The following is an 18,563-nucleotide window of genomic DNA, read 5'->3' as shown; positions in this document are numbered from 1 at the left end:
TCCGGGCTCAGGGCAAGCCCCGGGCTTAGGGAGGGGAGGGCAAAGGGGGGCGGACCGGGTCACTCGGGGACTTACCTGGTCATGTTGGCTCCGGGCAACCGCCGCCACCGCCTCCCGCGCCGCCACCAGCACTTTTCCCCAGCGCCTTCGCGCCCCGCCACGGCCGCGCAGCCCGCGCCTGCCTAAACAGCCGCCTCTGGGCGGCCAATTTAATCCCGCGGAGCTTCGGCCGCCGCCGCGGGATTCCCCCCAGTCGCTGCCGCCGCCCGGCCCTCGAATGGCCAGCCCAGTCCAGAGCGAGGAAGTGGAGGAGAGTCAGCGAGTGAGTCCAAAAACCCAAAATCCAGCATCCAGAGGAGCGCGTCCCCCCGCCCTCCCTCCACCCCTACCCCCTTCTCCTCCTCCTCCTCCGCCTCCTCCTCCTCCTCCTCTCGGGCCGTCCTCCTGGCCCTTCTGAGCCGGAGGCTTCCGCGGCGGTTTGGTTTCTCCTCCTCCCGCTCCTGCTCGCCCTGCGCTCGCTTCGCAGGCTGCTCCCGCCGCCGCTGTGTCTGCTCTCCCTCCTCCTCCTGCTCTTCCTCCTCCTCCCGCTCCTCGATGCTCCGCTGCTCGCGGCTAGGGGGTCCGGGGCCGGGTCTCCTCTCCTCCCTCCGCTTCTCTCGTTTTCTCCTTCCTGCTGCTGATTCTTTTAAAGAGGATTCTTTGGCCACAAATAGCAACTCGGCTGCCCCCCTCAGCGCCTCCCTCCCCTTCTTCTCTTCTTCCCCCCAAAAGTGAAGAGCACTCGAGAGGTAACCAGAAACTGAGGCCGGGGGGGGGGGGGGAGGGGAGGGGAGCGGGGGAGATGGGGCGAAGCGAAGCCTGGAGACCGGCCCGAGCGGAGTCAAGAGCCAGGAGGTGGGATGGTCAGTCCAGTCCAGTCCTTGGACCTGGCGTGAACCTGGTGGTTATGGTTAGAGGCGAGATGATTTGTTGGGGAATTTAAATGAAAAAGATCAGGAAAGTGATCGGAAAGCTTCTTTCTTTGTTTCCTTGTCTGAGTGGTTTCTAAAATCCTCGTAACCGTGCTGGGGATCCCACGGAATCGCGGTGCCCCAGCGCTGGGAGATTGTGTGTGCGCGTTGCCAGCGCGAGAGTGTGAGTGTGGGTGCGCCCGGGCGCAGGGAGAGCCAGGCCCGCTGCGCCCGCTGGCGAATCCCTGAATCTGGACCACTGACCCACTGAAAGGGACGGAGAGCTGGACGAAGGAGGGGCAGGCAGGAGAGGTGGGTGAAGGAGGCGCACCACACACACACACACACACACACACACACACACACACACACACACACAAACACGCGGAGGAGGGGGCGGGGTGACGTCACTCCCCAGCATCCATCCACCAGGCCAGAAAAGACCCCCTCTAACAAATTCACTCATCTCCTAAGAGATGCACACACGGGTGCTTCCTGCTCTGCATCCCGGCACAATGGGGGAAAAAATGCTGATTGCGCCCGCATGCAAAGGAGTTATAATAATATGTAAGGAGCGCGCGTTGAGGAGACAGTTTGTGTCCGCCCCGGTTCACCTTGGCCGTCTTATTCGGGGATGCTTGTAGAATCTACTTTGGAGTCAGAGAGGAAGAAAAGGACGTCTCTAATCAACCTTAATGGGATAATTCTTGTCTTGCTTCCATTCTACTTGTGTTTAGGATGTTGGAAATTCACTGCTCCCCGCTTCTCTGAAGAACAACACCATAACACCTTTCCCTAGACATGCACTCAGTTGTTCCGCTGCACAAGCTTCAGCTGTGAACCCTTCATCCACAGAACACACTGGACAGGTTGTTAGCTAACAGGCACATTTTAACCTTCTTCACTCCTCCTCACAGGATCTCCAGCATGTGGAGAAAGTCAGCAGCTGGAAGCCACCACTGGCAATTGGCCTACCACAATTTTATTAGAAACCTGGTCAGAAAGGTTAAATAAAGTAAAGGCAGGGCCTCCAGCCATCCCCCTTGCTCATTCTGCACTCAGGGCAGCACATACACACTATACTTATCCCTGCAGGCTGGAGGCTTTTTGAAAGGGCAAAGGTAAGCAGACCTCTTAGGTTCAGACTAATGATCCAGCATCCTGACTATTATCTCAAGCTGGCATTTGTTCCCACCATCTGCATGCTGTACTCCTGAAACATACTGAAGGATTGGTCAGTAATCCTCTTCCCCTTTTGTACTCCAAAAAGAAGCCACCTATTTTTGCAAGGAGTCTTGCTAAATTAAGTTTAGTTTTCCAGCAATTTGAAGGGCGAGGGATTATTCTGGCATGACTCGCCTCTGTGCCTGCTTTTTTATTTTATCATTATTATTTTTTAAATGGTTAGCCTTATAGTAAAAAGAAGAAATTTCTCTCTGTTCAAGTCACCCCCAGAGCCAGGTTTACCCTCCAGTCTTTCTGATGACGTGAGGAACTGAAAGGTTGAACAAGTTATGATGGGTCCTTGTTTCTATGACTTAAGGATGAATTAAAAAAAAATCTGAGCTCCACACCGGTGATTCTCACTCAAGGTGTAAACTGATTCGTCTTTCTCATTGCCACATCCTCCTCCATAAACTGATGAACCCTGTTCTCCTGCAAAGCTCAATGTCAGAAGAAAAAAAAGAAGAAGAAAAGAAAAGGAAGTTTTTAAAACCCTAAAAATCATTTTATGTTGCATTTCGTGGGAAGACACCCATGCCTCTGTTAATTTTGAGGAAGTCTGACCAAATTTGACCTGATTTTAAAAGATTCCGGCTGGGAATTCTGACTGCTATCTGGGAGTGTAGTTAAAGAAATAACCCACCCCACTGATAGTCAGTTAGACTGCTTAGAAAATGTCAGCAATGATCATTACCAACATGAGCAATAAAGAGGTAGCAAAGGGATCCAGAAAGAAGAGGAGATAGAGAATTGTGTTAGTAAGTGAGAATAGCCCAAGGACCATACTTTGCTGACATAAGGAGGTACTAGATGCTCCTGTCCCACAATAAACAAACATCTTGAAAGAAGTAGCTGTAGGAGAAGGCAACAATGGATTCTGAGCTATTATTCTGCAAGATCCAGCCTTAGGGATCTAGGGGATTGAGTAAACAAAAGCCAGACTCTGCACATCTGAGCAGCTGTGGGCTAGGCAGCCACCCCATATACAAACTTTAATACATTCACAGCAGATTTGTAACAAAACAACACTCTGTGGCATCTCATATAACCTCTGGGAGTGTTTACTGTTTGGAGATTTGAAGTCAAAGAACATCAAGGTGGGCTAATCATCTGTTGAAATCACCTAAGTTTACAGGTAATGAAACTGAAATCCCTGAGAGTTTAAGGTGACCCAACTATTTGGTGAGAGAAGCAGACACAAAACCCAGATATCATGACCCAGTGTCACCTTGTCCCTAACTCTTCCTAGTTACCTGCCAGTTCTAGATCAGTTTTTCCCACTTATCCATGAGCAAAAATATAGAATATCTTAAAACTCTACTTAAATGAAGGAAAATGAAGAAATGGGACTAGACATGTTCTTAGTTCCTTTCTGCTTTAACATTCTGTTATGAATAGCACACAGGAACTTTGCAATAACACAACCCCCTCTAGTGCATAATTCAGCATACAATGAGTATGAGTCTATTTTGGACCCCATCCAAGGGAGTTAGTTCCTAGAAGTACTTGAAAGATTTTATTCTCATCTATAATGAAACATCCTAAAAAGACTAAAAATAATCATAACAACAATGATAGTAATCATTTGTTACTCTTGTATTATATACTAAAACATCATGCTGTCCCACTATTTTCAAAAGGTACATCATGACCTTTCATGGGTAACAAACCTACTGGGTCATGAACAATTTTTTAAGCAAAAGAAATGAAAGCAGGAAAGAAAAGAAAGAAGAGTGTTATAAATACTAAATATTGCTCTGTAAAACTTATGTTTCGATCATGTGGCTAGAGATTAAAAGTTTCACGTCTGTTGCCTTGGCTCCAGTCTTAATAACTGCCTTGGTAGTTAAGTATAATTAGGCCCATTGTACAAGTGAGAAAACAGGATCCAAGAGGATAATTTGGCCATGCTGACGTAATTAGACAAGTGGCCAAGATAGAATTTTAAACCTATATCGGCTTGACTTCAAACTGTGTGTTTTTACTTCTATTCTGATTATACATTATTAACCAGGAATCAAATACTTGTTGCTTATATTTTCTTTGTAAGAGCCAGTTTTTTTTTTAATGCAGTTATAATGGAGAAACATGACATAGGTTCAAATGACATATTCTGAATATAGTTTCAAAAGGTAGCGAAATGAATATCTGAGATTTCTTCCTATATATTGTTAATAGTTATGTCCAAAGTACTTTATTAATTTGCATCTAAATGCACAAAGGGAATAACAATTAATGGTTGGGCTCCTAGGAGGCTCAGTCAGTGAAGTGTTTGTCTTTTGGCTCAGGACATGAGCCCAGGGTCCTGGAATCTAGCCCCACATCAGGCTTTCTGCTCCGTAGGGAATCTGCTTCTCCCACTGCCCCTTCCTCCAACTCATGGTCTTGCTCCCTCTCCCTCTCTCTCTCATGTGTTCTCTCTCTCAAATAAATAAAATCTTTAAAAAATAATAACAATTAATGGTTTTGATCTTCAAATAACTATTCATCTTTAGAAGGGTTAAAATGTTTGCTAGAGTCTTTCAAATTTAATTCATACAACAGTTTTCAGTGGCTTACTGCTTGTTCCAGACACAGAACTGGCACATAAGAGAGATAAAAGAAATGGATATTAAATACACTCACTATATACAGGTGTGACTCCTTTGGGAACACGGGATCTACATATATAAAGTAATCCAAATATACCATAATGACATCTAAATTGTGAAGAAGAAAGGAAGACAGTACTTCAGATGCCATGCTGACTTTTTGATCCATATGGTCTTATGCATTCTACCAGAAACAGCGCATTTAGATGCTATTAGTCCTATTCTTCAGATCTGGAAGCTTCTATGCAGAAACTAGTTGGTGATTGACATGAGAGTCTAATCCTGGTCTTTCTGATTCCACCAATCAAAGTCTTTCTACAAACAAGGGGGGTTCCAGTAGACAAAGAGGTGGTTAGAGATTTTGAGACATGCTATGCAAACATTCACATTTTTCTCCATATGAAAGAATGGCTTTTTCTTTTTCTCCAGGGCAGAATTCTTGTTGCTGTCAGCACTGTTCTCTTAAAGAAAAGAAATCCGTATCTTTCTCTAAAGAAAGGCCTAGAAAAGCCAGGCCCTCTACCCTGAGTGTTCAGTTCTGCTGTTGCATTTCACCCCACCTGCAGTGTGTAGAGGACGTTATGGCACGATGCTATTTTCCCTTGGCTCTGCTACTGGATATTACAGCATGCGACTGTGACAAATGGATATTCCCATTAAATTCTTTAGTAGAGTGGGGCATTCCATTAACCATTGGCACTATCCCAACCCAAGTGAAACATTGGGTCATTTTTTCTTGTGAGCAAGAAATGAAGGGGGAAACAAAGGATACACTCTAATTACCTTTCTTCCTTTTCTTTTTTTTTTTTTTTGTTGCTTGCATTATGATAGCCGTATATTACAATTATTTATAATTAATATATGGCAAGCTGTCAGCTAAAATTTAACAGGTGATTTGTCAAGAAGTCCCATTAACTCATAGTTTAAGTAGTGGGTTTCAGTATCCCCTGACAATAAAAGTGTGTTTTGGTGTTGTTGTCTTAAATATATTGTGTTTAAATATTCAGAGACAACCCATCTTTATATATTTGTGGCACCTTTTAAAAATACAACTATTGCTAATATAAACTGGCACTCTGCTAGTAATGTAAGGAACAAGCACAATTTTTGTCACTTTAATCTTTAAATGTTAATGTTTTCATTGACAAAACTAGCTGCCTACTGTTTATTTTTAAGTTTTAAACTTTTAAGATTCCTTAATACATTTTCCAATGATGTCTTTGGTAGTAAAGGCAAAGCTGAATAAAAAGGAAAGTAATTGCAGTTACTTATGTTCCATTTAGAGTTTGTATCTTACACTAGAGAATTTCAAAATGAAGGAATATTTTAAAATACAGAAAAAGATTAAGAAGTCACAGAAAGCTAGTAATTAATCACTCAATAAAGGGGAAATCTTCAGAGACTAGAAACTGATGAAGCAGGCTCCATTTTGCTGAATAGCAAGAGAATGGGACACATGGTAGAAATGAATCACAGATATTTCTTGGGAGGGATAACAAGCTTCTTTAAAAGAGGAAAATCTTGGGTTCACTATCTACAGAAGGTCAATGTCATGGGATATCACCTGGAAATAAAGTTAAATTTTAAACTACAATGTGATTATTGGTTCCATGGCCAACCCATGTTTGTATTGTCTTGTTTAAGAGAATGACAAGGAAAAAAAGAGAGAGAGAGAGAGAATGATTGAAAAGTAAAGCAGCATTTGTTTAAAATTTTAATGCATGAGGCTGAGTCTTACCTTTCAAGACTAAGACCTGCTGTAGGATGTTAATTACTCAATCAGCTACTGAAGAGGGTGCTGAATCTCCTTAATGAAATAATGTACTTCAAGAGTCAAGGCTTAGGAAAGAGGTGGGGGTGGGGGGAGGGTATAAAACGCTCAGCACAGCAGTTTCTCAAAGCTTGTAAGACTTCTGTCTGCGTCCACCAATCAAGTTCAGTTTTCCCATTTTTAGCAAGAAAGCCATACGAAGTCCCGACTTTATTTCCAAAGGGTTGTTCAAAAAGCGTTTCAGAAAATGATTTTCAGAAACTCAGAAGCGAAATAGTACAGGTTGATTTCCGAATAACACTGAGTCTACCTCTTCACAGGCTGGGGATTATAAGTGACCAGTGCAAAAATGGTCCTGACATCCTGGACGGGGATCGGTCACAAGATCTCACCTTGCTTCCCAGATATGGCAAGGCCCGGGCACGTGGCTGCGGATGCTTCCGCACACATTTAGGGGCAGTTTTCAAAGCAGTGAATGGAACAAAAACATTAAGACTATGACTTTTCAGTCGCCTTTGAACATTTTGTCTTTGTCTTAAACATCTTTACTTGTCTTACATTTCAATTATGTCACTTAACAATTTCTAGAGGTGTGCATATTTAGAAAATATTCTTTCTCAGCCATTCAAGAGGAGAGTAGTATTTGACTAGAGCCAAAAATTCTCATCATGGTGCTTTAAACACTATGGAAATTCCTTAAGTATCTAAGGAAGTAAAGGAAAGGAGGGATGGAAATAGGAAGAGAGGAAGAGGAAATTAATTGATTGACAATTGCCCATTTTATGAGAAACATTACTTGCTTTACAAAGCTTATTACAGGGGCACCTGGGTGGCTCAGTGGGTTAAAGCCTCTGTCTTCAGCTCAAGTCATGATCTCAGGGTCCTGGAATCGAGATCCGCATCGGGCTCTCTGCTCAGTGGGGAACCTGCCTTCCCTTCTCTCTCTGCCTGCCTCACTGCCTACATGTGATCTCTCTCTCTACCAAATAAATAAATAAAAATCTTTAAAAAAACAAAGCTTATTACAGTCCACTAAGTAAAATGAATTTACTCTCCCTCTGTTCTCCCATTCTTTTTTTTTTTTTCTTTCTTATTTGGTATCTCCCTATATTTTTATTGTGTATATTTGTATCTTATTAAGCTCTGAGAATGTCCCCATTGTTTATATCACCATCCATGAGCACAGAACCTGGACTATTAGCAGATCTCAGAAGATGTCTGCTGAATGAATCAATGGATGATAACATGGGACTATTAATAATCTTTGACCTCAAGTAACACAAAAGCAAATTAAGTCAAGCAGGTGTTTTTCTCTGTCTTCCCTTTGGCAAAGAAACCAGTGGTCAGACATCTAGAAGCAGTCCTGAAGAAAAGAAAAACACACACACACTTGACACCCATGATTTTTACTTTTTTTCCATCTATCAAAGAAACCGCCTACCTAGCAAGTCACAGGCTCTAGGAAATATCGTCCCTTGTACCAAATGAAGGTAAGAAGAGATAGGTATGGGCTTTGCTTTTTCTTCTTATAATAGTGCTGTTGTAAGAGTTTGGATGTCAAAGTGCTCAGTTTGGTCAGTTCTATGCTGGGGAAAGAAGTGATGAGAAATTAGAAAAAAAATGCTGAAGGCTAAAATGGTTTGGTCTGTGATTCAGTCCTTCTTGTGCTATCCATAACACACTTGCCTTTTATTGAAGTTATATCTATCCTTGTTTTGCTCATTCTTTCCCTATGCCTCTGCCACAGGCCAAAACTATATATTTCCAGATTGCAAGGCTGTAAAATCTTTAGGAGAAAGAATGGGTCTTAATCTTCTGTGTGTACTTTGTATATCTGCAAAATGTCCTGTATAAGGAATTCATGATAGAATGCTGTTTAATTGAACTTTCTGAAGTCTAGTGTTTTCTTTAAAATTAATAGGAAGTCTGTGGGGCACAAGCACATCCTAATTTTCCCCATTTCATACATTCTATTTTATTGACCCCAGGGAGTATACTTGCATTTATGGACCACAAGCCCAAATGTTTGGACTGCCAAATCCCTAGAATGGAGGTTCATAACCTTGGCCGTACATTAAAATCATCTGGAAAACTTTTAAAACATATGCCCAGGGACCACATGTATGAGCCGAATTGGATTCTTTGGAAGTGAGGCTCTTGTGTGTGTGTGTGTGTGTGTGTGTGTGTGTGTGTGTGTTTAAGAAGCTTCCAAAGTGATTTAAATGTTTAGCCAAGGTGGAGTAACCTTGCTTTACAGTTCTAGGAAGCATGATTTCAAAATCACTAGACTAGATTATTTCTAACATATTTTCCAACTTAGGATTCTTTGTGAAATCATTTTTGTTTTATAAGTGGAAAAGAAATAACCCTTTGACTGGACTCTGTTTTTAAGTAGACACTACAAATGAAACACAGCCTAAATTTTGTATATGAGGGTGGTAATTTTAGCATTTCTTTTTACTTGTTTTTTACATATGCCCATTCATCCCACGGCTCACTCATTCAGGCCTCCAGTGTGTGTGAGGTATGTCAACTATGCACTATTAAGGGACTTGAAGAATGTGTGCTGTGACCGGGGCACACATATTAAGGAAAACCCTTTCATCCAAATACAATACAAACGTCCCCTAATGATTTTCATCCCCTGCAGTTCAATTAAAAAAGGAAGACGTGCCATCAACTGGCTGAAATTCCAGCCACACCACCCCCCCAATGAATCTGTAATTAAAGCCAAGAAAGAAAAGGATCAGAAAGATTGAAACCCCTCGTTGGAAAACATTTGGGGTTGAGCCTCGATGTTCATGTGTTATTTTCAGAGTTAGATTAGAAATAACAAAACAACTTTGAGAGAGAAAAATGGGGCTCACACATTATTACTTAAGGAGTTCATTTTCTTGGGAGGGAAATTTTCTTGGTGAACTCTAATAATAGAAAATGATCCATATGTAAACTACACAACAATAGCAGACTTCTTTTATTTCTCTGAGAGTTCCTAGCCCAGTGCCTGACAAATACAAGGAAAACTCGCCACACCACACTATTCAGTATCACCAGTCATGTGGCACTTTGTAGTTCACACAGAACTTTAAGACACCTGTCTCTTTTAAGGTCCCTAATAATTCTGTGGATGGTAACTCACCCATTTTACACATGACCCAGACCCATGAATGGAGCTCGACACTGAATCAGAACCCCTGGGCTAGTCCTGGGGAGCCAGAATTTTTAGCAAGCTTTTCAGGTAATTCTAAAAACCACAGTGATAACTCCATTCAAATTCATTGATTTTTATTGTTCCTAGGAAAATAACCCAGTACAGCTGAACAGATTCTGGCAGTTCTTAAGAGGCTAGCTCCCTTTTTCTAGGATTTGCCTTTCTTTCTTCCATAGTTTTCAAAAGGAGGAGAAAATCACAGGTGGCACTATTTTACCTAACTCTACAAGCTTTTTAATTCTGCTTTGCACAGCTGGCTTATTCTAACAGTTGCCCTTGCTGTGAAGGAAGCTCCTAGCTTCTGGCATTGGTAGCAGGACTTGAATCCTACCTACTCCCCTTCTGGCCATAACTAAGGTCTTAACAGCCTATGTAGACCTCAGACCTTCTCAGTAGGCTGCTGTAATTACATGAAATTTGCTGGACATTGGCACGCAAACCCAGCAGCCTGCTGGGACATTTCAGTCGGCTTCAGCCTTGTGCTTGGGAACCCACTAGTTCTAGCTGTTAGGCTCAGGAAGAGAATCACCATGAACTATCTGTGCTGGTGTGTGTCTTTCTCCATCAGTTTTTTGTTTTTTTTTTAAACTTAATAGTAAAAGATATATTCTCAGCTTGCCTCACCCCCCCCCCGACATTGTATTAGATCTGCATAATACTACTGCAAATACCATCTCATCTATAACGTAGGGGGGGGGGAGGAAAAAAGTAAAATAGTAATAAAAGTAAAATAGTAAAAAAGTAAAGTAAACCTTCTTTAGAATAAAAGTACGCATTTCAAGAGAGGAGTCAATGTTATTTTTTTACCTTATAATTACTCCTAATCCACACAGAGACTGGAGGGAAGATGATTTTGATTTTAGGACTGGAATGAAATATATTTGATTGGAAAATGAAGATGCAAGAGGGGAAAACTCCTCAAAAATGAAAGGAAAAGAAAGTGTGTGTCAACCACCCCAATCTTCTCAATTCTCAAACTTTCCAAATTCTTTTGGTTCACCACCCAACCTTAGTTATACTCTCTTGTTTAACAACCCTCCAGCTATTATGGTTACAGTTTCTGGAAAATTTGTCTTTCCGAAGAGGAAATATTCCAAAGAGTTTGACTGTTTTCTCTTGGGCAATAGAAAGGCATAAGGGTCACAAGAGGTCAATGTGAACACACACACACACACACACACACACACACACACACACACACTCAGTCTCTCACTTTTTTTCTGGGATTCAGTAGCCCATGATGTGGGGCCCTTCAGGCTTTAAAGAAAACACTATGATGGGAGAGAGCAGGGATATGCCCACATCATACTCACTGACTCAGATATACTCTAATATAAATGACTACTTTAGCTGGCACAGAAGGTTACCCTCTGTTTGGGTAGCTCCACAAAGTGAAACGGATATTCAGAAAGGAGGACACGAGGCAGTTTGCCCTATCTTTGGATATCCAAAAGGATAGAAGAGCTTTACACTTTCCATTTCCTGCTTGCTAAAAAGAAAAGGCAGCTATCCTGTTGGAAACCACTTGTTTCCTTTTAATTTGTCTTATACCCTTTCAACTCTCAAATAAGTCCACATGTTTCTAGGCCCATAATTCAAGTGTTGGCAATATCTGTTCTCTTTCTTTCACTTCCATGTATACCAATGTTCCCATCGCTCTTTTCAAAAGCCCTGGGCACACGTTCAAAACATACAACCCAAACAAATAAACAGCATAACCTAAGCCAAACCCACCAACAACTGGACACTCTCCCCACTTTGAAAAGCCACCCTGAGATGTTACTTAATTGCAGTATATTCTGTGAATCCAAGTCACAGCGCTGAAAATGGAAGTTTTCTGTTGACACCTCATCCTGTCCTCCAAAGAAGCGAGACAAGCAAGTAAGCCACAGAATCAGTTACTTCAGATTCAGTGGAGTAAATTCCACATTGGGTGATATCCTCAGAAAACAGAATAGTTAGGGAAGATCAGATTCTCTAAATTCCCCTAAGTTCCTATGGGGAATTTAGGGTTAAAATTGGGCGATATTATTTGCAAGTGCTAAGAAAGAGTTTATATTTAAAACTAAGTTCTTGATCTTATCTAACGATTGACTTTTCATGGCCTTTGGAAGTAACTTTGATAACAAAATTCCTATCTGTTATTCATCCTTAAAGCTGACATGCTCACAGCATTGGAAGCTGCTATAAATGAGGCCATGATAAGAGTGAACACTTCACCAATGGGAAAGACTCTAACATGCAAGAAAAAGATTGAATTTACTACAAACTGATTTTTACCTTAGTGCAGCCAGAAAAAAAAAATAGCTCAACAAAATTCAAATTTTGGTGTGAAATCTCTCCAGCACAGAATAAGACAGAACTGCCAAAAAAGCACTGTTTGGAGTACTAAGGAAATAAGGATCTTTGGCCGTGATTCAGGCTGGCATCGTGATCCTGAGGTGCCACAGAGAAGAAATGCATCTTCTATAAGATGGCAACCTGTGGAAATCAGCAGCAGCAGAATCGATCAACAGCCAGGGCCAAAAGCTCTTGCTTCCATTTCTCTGACAGAACAAACCACTATAAAGTCAGCTCACGGTCCCAACAAAAACTGAAAAGTTCATAACAAGTGGTACCACCTGTGCTTATGTCGCAGCCTCGCCAAATAATTTCCTCTCCTGGGTCTTCTCACTGGCACAGGGTGAGGAATGTGGCAGAGTCTGTGAAGAGGAAGAAGGTTCCAACATGGAGCCCACAGAGTAAGTAGCCTGGTTTGTGCTAGCAGAGAGATCAGTGAGTCTTTCTCCTTCACTCTGCAACAACTATCAGTGATATGATCTCTCATCCCCTATCAAAAAGGGCTCTGTCTTCAAGAAAACAAAGACTTTTCTGCTCAGTGTTGTTCTCTTACAAGATTGAGCTTTCTTTTTAACAATGTTATATTATTATAACCTTTGCAAACTTGGAATATGGAGGTTGTATTAATAACACAAAAAGAAAGGCGAACCATAAGAGACTATGGACTCTGAAAAACAACCTGAGGGTTTTGAAGGGTCAGGGGTGGGAGGTTGGGGGAACAGGTGGTGGGTGATGGGGAGGGCACGTTTTGCATGGAGCACTGGGTGTTGTGCAAAAAGAATGAATACTGTTACGCTGAAAAAATTAATAAAAGGGGGAAAAAAAAAAAAAAAAAAAAAAAAAGAAAACCTGTTTGTTCATATAAGCAAATATTTGGGCCATAATTATACTTTTCTCTGTCTTCCTGATGAATCAGGAACTTTTGAGTCAGGTATCTGAACAAAGCAATGGTAAAACTAGGGTCATCCAGGGTGTGACCTACATTTAGGTAAATCTTGTGGAAACAAAGTTCTATTCTTCATTCCTTACTAGAAAAAAAAAATCTGTAATTCTTTCATTTTTATCTTTGATTTCCATGAAAACCATCCAGGGACAGTCCATATTTGTCAGAAATAACAAATTTTTCAGTACAGGAGGAAGCATTTGCCAGTACAGCAACAAGAAACCAGCCAAGATGCTTTGGAGGACTTAAGCAAGTACATTTCAATAAGAACCCAAACAATCCTTGGCAACCAATCAGAAAAACAAGTCATCAATGCGTTAAGGAAGCCCTCAAATATGAATGCTGTCGGTGGAAAATAGCGTTACTCACCAACTGAAAATGTTTGCTTGAAGTGAGAATTATTTTATGGAAACCACTGTGAGTTTTGGAAAACTTACAATCTGTTCAGATTGGTCACTGTGTACAATGTTCCTGCCACAATATGCCCGGAGACTTCTAATCTGTCTGCCTAATGGAGCAGGTGGTGAGATTCTCTGCTGAGCTGTTGGCTCCTGGAGGGCAGGGACCATGTCTTATTCATCTTGTATCTTGCACAGTACCAACTCTTCAAAGGGAGTCGATAAATATTGAATGAAAGAATCTTGATATACATGGCCACACTGCCTGATCCCTGGCATAACATATCAATGCCCCATCATCTAGATCCTACTGTCCTGCTTTATTTTTCTTTTAAGCGATTATTACCAGCTGTCACACTATGTGGTTGCTTTTATTATTTATTATGTCTCTTTTTCCCTACCAGAATCTAAGTTCCCAGAGGGTGGATTGAACAGGTTTGATTTCCTGGATATCCCTAGTTTCTAGGATGATGGGCACGTAATAGGCGATTATAAATCTATGTTGGCTCCTGGATGAATGAATGAATGAATGATGAATGAAAGGTATTCCATTGTCTATTCTATTCCATTGTCTAATGTCTCTTTACTTTTCCTCTCCTCTTCATTCTCATCTATTTCATCTTAATAAGGCCTGAAAATTCTACTATGGAGTTTAATAAATAGTAACAAAAAAGTATTTCTTCATTACATAATGGTTTATTTTAAAGAATGGATGGATCAAGAGACCAGGTCTTGCAGGTCTCTGGCACAAGGGTCCACAAACCTGCAGATAAATATGAGTGACAAGAAATGAGGAAGAGAGGGAGGTAAGAAACAAGGTATTCTTTTGGAGGCCATCAGTGTTGGATGCTTTCTGAACTGACAAGCTATCTCATGTAAATAGCACCATCTTCTAGATTCTAGTCATTAAAACATATGACTACCTTCTTTATCATACTGGGCAGAGCCTTCATGCCCTCCTAGTCTTTTGGGGTAAAACTTCATCTTACCTAGATTTTGAATACTCTTAATGCATCACTTTTAAACTCAAGGTTACATTTTAATAATACAATGTAGAATTTGTTCCTTTTGGGCACTTCTTCATTGTCCTTATGTGAGAATGAAAAATAATTCCCAACCCTTTAATATCATTCCCCTCTTACTACCCAATTTAATGGCTGATAAAAGCACTGAGTGGGTGGTTCAATGACTTGCCTGTGACTTACATGTGGTTGGTCATCCTGCCGAATATAAAACTTTCAACTGCAAACTCCAGATATTATTTCTTTCTTTTCAAACCAATATAGAACAGGAAGTTTCTTGTTCCTTGGAGATGCCCATAATATGTGATGACAGTTGAACATACTTATTTTTGCGATTTCCCAATTTGGGTATCACCAAATGAAACTGGAATAAATAGGAAAGTGGCCTAGCTGCAGAGTCTAACTCTGGAAAAAAAGCACTGAGTTAGAAACGTGTGTCTTTGGCCTTCTGACTATGCCCCTTTTCTCCACTCGAGGCCTCCTCTGAGCATCTCATTCTCTCTCCCTTGACCCCAGTCCCCTCTGTACTCCAGGCTGGCCAAACACTCAGTTGCCTTGCTCTCTTAACAAATCTTATCTCTCCCCTAATTTATTATAGTGGAAATTGCACTGGAGATGAGAGAACATAATCCCTAACTCTGTTAATAGCTGTGTGTCATGGGGTGAGCTATAGAAATCTCCAGAGTCCCCATTTCTTTATCTGTAAAAACAAAGATAATAATACTTATTTCACAGAGCTATTGCAACAGGCTACATTAAATCACGTCCTTGAAATTTCCACTCAGAGCCTACCTCCTAGGAAATGTTGGGATGCAAATGTCTGGTTATTTGCTTTGATCCATGTATGTATGTGTATGTATGTATTGCTATTTAAACAACTTATAAGATGTAGCTGAAACAATTCGCTGAGATCGGTTTATTAATAATACCCTTGAGGTTTATTTGGGGAAGAGTCATCAAACCAAATGAATAGATGAAAAGCTCATAATTTGCTAATTCTAATGAAATTTTCAAAGCAGAAATATGGAGGACATTTTTCTAATGGATGGTGAGGAGATTCCTTCAGGTGGAGTAAGGGTGGTATGGGAGAAAGTGGAGGATTTAGGGCGATGCTGTATAGTTGTTCAGTCCTCAGCCTATACAACCAGGCATGGACACACTGAAGGTAGACATCCATTTGTGAAATGGAAAAAAAAAAATGAAGGTGAAAATGGAGGGAGAAATCCTCTTAAGGTTTTGGGGATGATGAAATGAGACAGTAGAATGCCAATCACTAAATGCATTAAAGTTAATTATGATAATAAAATAGTTCATCTGCCTGGCTCTTTACAGTGTTGAGACTGGAAGTTCTAGTATAATCACAATAAATGTAACTGAAAACTTTAGAATGACTTTAGGAACCCTTTACTTGGTTCCTTCATGCCATAGTTTATATGATTCCCAATATGTTATGATCATGGACAACCCTATTTCAACCATAAGGTGAGCATCTCAAAGTATATTTTCTAAAGTGTGTAATAGGGATAGGGAGTTGATGGTTGTGAAATAAACAAATCAAGTTGTATGGATGCTCCTGTATATCACTGTGTTTAATAATAAACATTATCTCATTTCCTTCATGATGTTTAAAATCTGTAATGTATATCATGACTTTACTGCGATTTGAAAAGTAGTTCTAGTCTCAAAGTGGGCTGAACTCCTGGCTCAACCATAAACAGAGTGACTTTGAGCTTAACCTTGAGTTTTCTGAGCCTCACTGTCCTTCAGAAGGGAGGAAAAATATACACACTTTCCACAGTTGGTGTGAGACACATAGAAAGATCACAAGTTTTTTATGAGGCTGAGCCACAAATTTACAAACCCTGAAGCCCTACCCCTGCATTTCTTATAAGATAATAAGTGTACTTACTGTTTAAATAACATTTGTGTTGAATTCTCTCTTACTTGGAGCTCAAAGTATCTTAATTGGTGCATCTCTTACTTTCAGTGCTTCAGAATGTGAGCATATACGTAAGAGAACCAAGCACAAAACTGGCCTGATCTTGTGGCTTCTACCACTTATGTTGTAATGTTCTTTACCAGGTTAACCTAAGCCAGGAAAGCCTATGTGAGTGTGAGAATATGTATATGTGTGTCTCTATGTGTATTTGTAGCTATTTAAACAACTCATAAGACATAGCTGAAACAATTCACTATGATTGGTTTTATTAATAATACAGTTAAGGTATATATTGGGGAATAGTCATCAAACCAAATGAGTCGATGAAAAGCTCATATTCTAAACATCAGTTTATCTTTCCCTTTAACCTCTGGAAATAGACCAGGAACCTGATTCTCTCTAGGAAAAAATTGTTAAGAGTCCTCAAAACTCCTTCTGCCTCTAACCTTCCTTTGTAATGTTCATGCACTCTAATATTACAGGATAATCATTTTACTGCAATATCCCCAGAAGAATTTGGAAGTTTGTCATTTCCTGGTTAAAGGTTTCATTATTTGCTTCTGGCAGAAACTGAGTCAGGAAGAATTCATTGGTTTATAATTCTGAGTTAATACACTCTGTCATTTATTTAAGTGTGGGAAATTTACTCACAAAAATAACTCACAAGGGGCGCCTGGGTGGCTCAGTGGATTAAGCCGCTGCCTTCGGCTCAGGTCATGATCTCAGGGTCCTGGGATCGAGCCCCGAGTCGGGCTCTCTGCTCAGCAGGGAGCCTGCTTCCCTCTCTCTCTCTCTGCCTGCCTCTCTGCCTACTTGTGTTCTCTCTCTGTCAAATAAATAAATAAAATCTTTAAAAAAAAAAAAAAACTCACAAAAATAACATTTGTTGTTCCTTAAGGACTGCAGTAAAACGTCACTGAGTGACCTGGAACCCTTTGAAAACAAGGACTAGTTTGAAATATTTGCAAGTAAAATGCAAGTATTTTTGCACACTTCTTTCAAAGTTACAAAGTTCAAGATCAGAGTCTGATGGATGACCAGAGCAGATTATGTTTTAAATGTGTCTTTTTAAAAGTGTCCTCCTTGTCTTTTTCTTTTACCACTTGGATACATTTTTTTTAATTAACATATAATGTGTTATTTGTTTCAGGGGTACAGGTCTGTGATTCATCAGTCTCACACAATTCACAGTTTAAATAATTTGTATTAGCCAAATTAGAAGAAGAAAGACAATCTGGACCTTGTTCTTTGAAATCAAACACAAAGAATTCAGGGTAACTTCTATATCAAATTAATGGTTCATTAGAACATTGCATAATCTACCTGAGTAGATAAATGTCACATTTTTAGCTGTTTGGGGAATTTTATGAGACACTGACATGTGAGGACTTTTACACTGGTAGTTTATTTCTCTGTTGTAAAGGATTGCAGAGCAAAAATAAATTAACATATTAAATTAATACCTAAACAGATTAACATATTTTAATGAGCAAACTATCTTTTGTTATGTTGGTATTTTTCTGTTTTTTGACAATAGGTTAAACTATAAAAATTTGCATTTGCATCTACTTATAAAATGATAGAAGTTTATCAGGAACAAAAATGCAAAGGAACTTTCAGATCTCCGTTAAACTTGACATTATTTTCTAGTAACATTTGCTAAGAACGATAACCCTCAGTGACATTTTATATTCACAGAGGAAACAGGCCAATAGACAAAGTTTCCAGGGGTCATTCTTTTGTTCTTTGTCCCTTTAACATTTAAACACTGTAAACAAGTGTTTCCAACTCCTTTTAGATAATCTAATTTTCACTTTCTTAAACATGAAGCCTATGAAAGATGCTAGATGGAAGTAAAAGTACCTATGGGACTAAACTCCATGAAAGTATCACCCATGATCCACCTTGAAATGGCCTAGAAAGAGGGTCAAATCTTCCTTTACTCTTCATTTTAAGGGAAGTTGACAGTTTATATGACTGACTTTGAAGATTGACTAGAGATCCTGGAATGATGAGCATTTCTTTAGGGCTTTGTGGTCACTAGGAGTGGTATACACTAATCCTACTTGGAGAGAATAGTTAGCTTACACTGTCAGATATTAGTTATTTTCAGGAAGTCATCTGAAGTAGTTTTATGAAACATTGTGTCTCAGAGATCCCAATAGCTGGAATTG

At 40.2% G+C, this 18,563-nt stretch overlaps 1 protein-coding gene across 49 annotated transcripts in view; it reads right to left on the bottom strand.

The window, feature by feature from the left end:
- PTPRD (protein tyrosine phosphatase receptor type D) overlaps positions 1 to 18,563 on the bottom strand; it is a 2,308,694-nt gene that overhangs the window by 550,689 nt on the left and 1,739,442 nt on the right. The window contains exon 1 of one of the 49 annotated variants that reach the window (XM_046022092.1): positions 76 to 327. The exons of the other annotated variants lie outside the window; for them this stretch is intronic. The gene's annotated coding sequence lies outside the window, so the exon portion shown is untranslated. Of the gene's footprint in view, positions 1 to 75; positions 328 to 18,563 lie in introns of those variants that run through there. 49 annotated transcript variants of the gene reach the window in all.

Source organism: Meles meles, chromosome 11, assembly GCF_922984935.1.
Source record: "Meles meles chromosome 11, mMelMel3.1 paternal haplotype, whole genome shotgun sequence".
NCBI lineage: Eukaryota > Metazoa > Chordata > Mammalia > Carnivora > Mustelidae > Meles > Meles meles.
Note: the sequence above shows the minus strand (reverse complement) of the source record. Positions and strands in the feature narration are given on the sequence as shown.